Below are 5,322 nucleotides of genomic sequence, written 5' to 3' on the forward strand. Positions count from 1 at the left end.
TTTTTTGAAACTTCTGCGCACAATTCATGCACATATGTGCAGTAATGGATCATATCCTCAATCAAATACTCTGGTGTCACATTATAAGGACACTGAAGTGCTAATAAAGCGATTCATGGCCTTAGTGGCTCACTACAATCTACTTTTTTGAGCTATCAAAACGCGGGGGGAAATAATGGAATTTTTTTTTTCAAATAGTCAACTAGATAATTGTGCTTCAAGAACAATTAATAACTTTTATACCATTAAACTACAGTGAATTGCGAAGTTATAAAACTTGCGGAAAAAAAAGATCAGGTTATTTTTTAAACTAAGATCAAATAATTTTGACATCACACAATGTGTGGTAATTAAAAACTGTTTTTTGATGACGCTAAATCATCAGTTGGCATTTTGAGAACGATGAAGTCGCAATTTAGCGGATTTTTGTGCTACATCAAAAAATTGGGTGCCGGATGGTCTTTTTCAACATCATGTTCTTTTTTCGCGCACTCAGATTATATATATATATATTGTTGTGCCGCTGCACAACGCTTGACGTTCTCCTTTTACAGTCTTCTGGTGTTTGCCGATTCGCACGCCAGGGCACTCTTCTGTCGCAACACATGGCGCGCAACTCCACGTTTGTTACTTCTCCTTGCCTCATATTTCAAAAGTTTCCACTCCAGCGTTTATGTTTGGCAACACGTCACTCCTGTGGCGTTTGCTTATGTTTGATCTTCGCTTGGAATTTTAATGGGTTTGTCTGTATTTTATTGATTTATTAGTGATGTTTTCGTAAACAGCACATTGTATTCTATATTTTGATACCCTATTTGCGCTTTTCACCGTCCGGGAACTTAGTTTTTGCCCTTGTTTAACTGTTGTGTCCGTGTAACGGAATGCTTTGAATTTGTGTTCTTATGTTATTTTTTTCAACTAAAATTGCATACAAGTGTATAATTATGATTGTGGAATGTTAACAATGTATCTGTGCATGTTTTAGTTTATGTTTTATGTATGTAATTATGTGCAATATTTGTTAATCTAGATTTTTATGTATGGACCACGTGTTTTCGAATATCCGTAATATTTTACATTTTAGTTATGTTCCCATCCCGGCACGTTGTTCTATTTTGGGCCTGAGGTCTATTTTATCGTTCCCGTTCGATGGGCTGCTATTCTGTTTTTCCCGGCGGTGTTTTAATTATGTTTATCTTTGTTTTCATCATACGTTTCCGTTAAATTTTCATGCTCTTGGCGCCGTTTTCCTTGGCGAGCTTTTGGCAGGTTTATCGAATGGGGAAGGAGTTCTGCTCATTGCGACTCTGGACCTGTTCCGTTTCATTGTGGAGGTTGCGCTAGGTTGCCATGTGGTGTATTTAAAGACTGTTTTCGTCGCCTAATTGGCATATTTCTTGCAGTCGCAGTTGTATGCGGATCTCGGATCTTGCGTTGTCAATGATGATTGTTTAAATATGGACCCGGGACGAGTCCGTTCGTCAATGTGAAGAATTCTGAAATGCCCCGCTGAGAATTGGGTGTCAGGCGTTGCGTTCGAGTGTCCATGGATCATGGTGAGTTGTTGATTTTAAACGGGTGCTCCATCATTCATCCGATCGCCTAGGTTATGCCACGACCTCTAATCATACCGCTATTATTCACGAGCCAGTATAACCAAACATGCCGTTGAGCATACATATGAATGTTATTCTATAGTATAAGATTTTTGATACATAAGTGGAATAAAAAAAATGATGCGTATATTTTGACACTATGTTATTATTTGAACACACGCAACACTATATGTGGTGCCGTCGACCAGTGCCTTGAGCATTAAGAAAATAAGGATGGAGCACTCACTCTTTTAATTTTATGAATATTGTTGATTCCAAAATTTTTATGAAATAATATATTGGACATTTGAAGGAATGTGAAGCAAATTTTATTGAAATTGAAAAATCAGTAATTTACTATCCCTTATGGTAATTTTACAATGTTTTGTTTTATGCTATTGAAATGCAAGATCTTCAGTGTAAGATATCATTGTATATGATATTATTACACCCTTGTTTAATTCATATTTATATTATATTAAGTCCATGACACCTTACTGATTTATTTGGCACATATCCTCAAAACAGTTGATCAAATTTTTTAAACATGGGAAGGCAAACAAATACTGTACAACATAATCAAAGCATGAGCACTCCTAGGAACAAAAACATTTCATTTATAATTAATATATCTGATTTTGATGGTGATCCTAGTGAAGTAAACTTTTTTGCTGATCAAATCTCAGACTTGGCAACATTAAATGAGTGGTCGGATCACAAAGCGTGCTTATATTTAAAATCTAAGTTAAAGGGAGATGCTCTTAAGTATGTTATTAATTCTCCACATCTCAAACAGGAGAAATCATTCAAAACCATATTGCACGAATTACAGAAATTTTTCTCTATAGAGAATAAGAAAATTTCTCTTCAGGAATTTAATTCAATTGCCTACACTCCTGGTGAATCTTTTCGTGCATTAGCCCACAAAATCACAACAAATGCATCACTTCTTTATAATGTTACAAATGAAGCCGCTTTGAGTGAAATTCTGTATCATAAGTTCATCTCAGCTATACCTGAAAACTACAGATTTCATATATTATCTGATAATATTACTGATTTTCAGAAGGCAGTAGATAAAGCTGAACATTTGCACTCTGTTATGCACCAAGCAAATGCCTTTGCCCCTCAAATTCAAAATGAGAAAATTCATGCACTACAGATGAGAATTGATGAATTATCAAAATTGTTAGTGGATAGAGCACCTCATAACACATTACGTGCAAATCAGAATTTACAGTCTGGCTCTCAAACACAAGGTGAGGCGAATTGTTGCTGCACATCTCAAAATCATATCCAACACCAAATGTACAATGTTTATGCTCAAGATAATGATACTCGGTCACATTATAGTACACAATCTCACAATTTGAGAAATTCATTCACTCGAAAAAGACACGGTGGAAGAACATATAATAGGTCTTGGAATAATCGAGAGCAGTTTAATCAAAGGTATTGTTCTTTTTGTAAGTCAAGTACACATAGTTATAAATCTTGTTTCAAAAGAAACCGACAGGGTAATTATCAGCATCAGCCGTATAATTTCAATCGGTCTCATGGTAGTAGTTCTCGATCCCACAATCCGTCATCTCGATACCAGTCTAACAACTATGATCGTAACCAAAGAGGTTATCTCCTGGACTTACGCCATCAAAATAATCCAAATTTTGAACCTCTTGGTTCTCGTCCACAGCATAAACAAGATTTTTCGGAAAACTAGAGGCTAGGACGAACTGTGCAGGAAGCTCGTCCTATTCACTTAGCCCATCTGCTCCTATCTTTGTCCCTTCACAGCCATTGTCAATTGTTAAGAATACTCCCGAAATTGTAATTACCAATGAGGACTGTCACGAAAATGTCTCACAGACTAATGACAACATCAAGTCTTCTTCGGCACCTTTTACACATGAGCAAGAACTCATCTTTTCTGTTAATTCAAATACTGTTCAACTTCCTTATGTTCTGGTAACCATGGCACCTAATACAGATCTGGTCTTCTTATATGATTGTGGTTCAACTTTGAGTCTCATTAGTGAAAAGGTGTTTAGGTCATTAAAACCTGTGTTAAAATACAAATTTGTAGCACGAAATGTGCAAATTTCGACAATTAACTCCAAAATTAAATTCAAAGGATGCATTCAAGTCTCTTTTAAGTTGCAAAACTTATTTTTTAAACACCTCCTGTACTTGATAGACTTCCCAGATAATTATTCTTGTGTAGGCCTTCTTGGCTATGACTTCCAGAAAAAGTTTGCCGTCACTTTAGATCCTGCTGAAAACTCCATTCGAGTTAAAAATAAGCTTATTCCTTTGTTCCAACCCGGTTCCCATTCCCCAAGTTCCAATGAACATATTGAGAAAAATGAAAATGACGTGCAACACAATAATAATGAAATTTTACATAATGTGAAGGAGAATTCCACTACCGGTGACAATGTAAACTCAAGCATACAGGTCAAGTTACGACAAAAGGCAACTATTGAACCTGGTCAGGAAACGTATGTACTTGTTGGCTATGATGATAAACACAATAAGAAATTAAATGATCAAATTTTATTCTCTCCATCTCTGACAAATCACATTGTATCACATGATATAATTGTTGACAGAAGTTTGTTGTCCAACTCAAACAGTAATTTTTATATTTACATTAAAAATTCTTCGTCATCTGAAATTCACATGAACAAAAATACAAAAGTGGGTTATATTACTAATATTGAGGATATCATGGAACAAAATATGCCCCAGTCGCATGAATTTGTAAATTTCATCCAAGCATCTTCCGAGGTCCTTGATCTAAGACAACGTGAGTTTAGTCTACAGGACTTCAATATTGACCATTTGTCACCATCTGAAAAACATGATCTGTCTGAACTTTTAACTGAAAATTTTCAAGTCTTCAGTAAATCTCTGGCTGCCATCGGAGAGTCAGATGCCATTGTACCAAAATTGGACTTCATACACAATTTCCCCACCAAACAAATTCCATACCCCATTCCTCATGCTCTGCTGGCTGAAGCCAAGAAGCAACTTGATGAGATGGTGGAGGCTAAAATAATACGGAAGGGAATGTCCCAGTGGGCTTCTCCAATAGTTATGATAAAAAAAAAATGTAATGATCCCTCTCAACCACAAAAGTATAGGATGGCGCTTGACCTTCGCCTCATCAACTCATTGTTGACTTTAACACCGTACCATATACCAAAATACAGGATATTATTTCTTCATTGGCCAAATACGAATACTTTACGACCCTTGATTTACACCAGGCATACCATCAGATTGTGTTACCCCCCGAGTACCATGACAAGATTGCTGCTACCACTCCCTTTGGCGTTTATTTGTACCAAAAATTACCATTCGGACTCCTCTCATCTTCCGCTTATTTTCAACAGTTTGTTGAAACGTTAATTGCTGAAACTGGCCTCGACTCTTTGGTGGCTTATCAGGATGATATTTTGATCCCTTCATCATCGTACCAAGAAACAAGAGAAAAACTTGCTAAACTGTTTGATATTCTCAAAAAACACAATGTGACACTCAGCGCTTCAAAATGCATATTCCATCAAAAGAACATAAATTACTTAGGCTTCAATATTTCCCAGAATGTTGTTCAACCCATTAAATCAAATATTTCAAAAATAGCTACCTTTCCCGCTCCAAAAACAAAGCGTCAACTTAAGAGATTTCTGGGTGTGTGCAATTTTTATCGATCACTGATACCTAT

This window comes from Uloborus diversus, unplaced genomic scaffold (genome assembly GCF_026930045.1).
Source record: "Uloborus diversus isolate 005 unplaced genomic scaffold, Udiv.v.3.1 scaffold_14, whole genome shotgun sequence".
Taxonomy (NCBI): Eukaryota; Metazoa; Arthropoda; class Arachnida; order Araneae; family Uloboridae; genus Uloborus; species Uloborus diversus.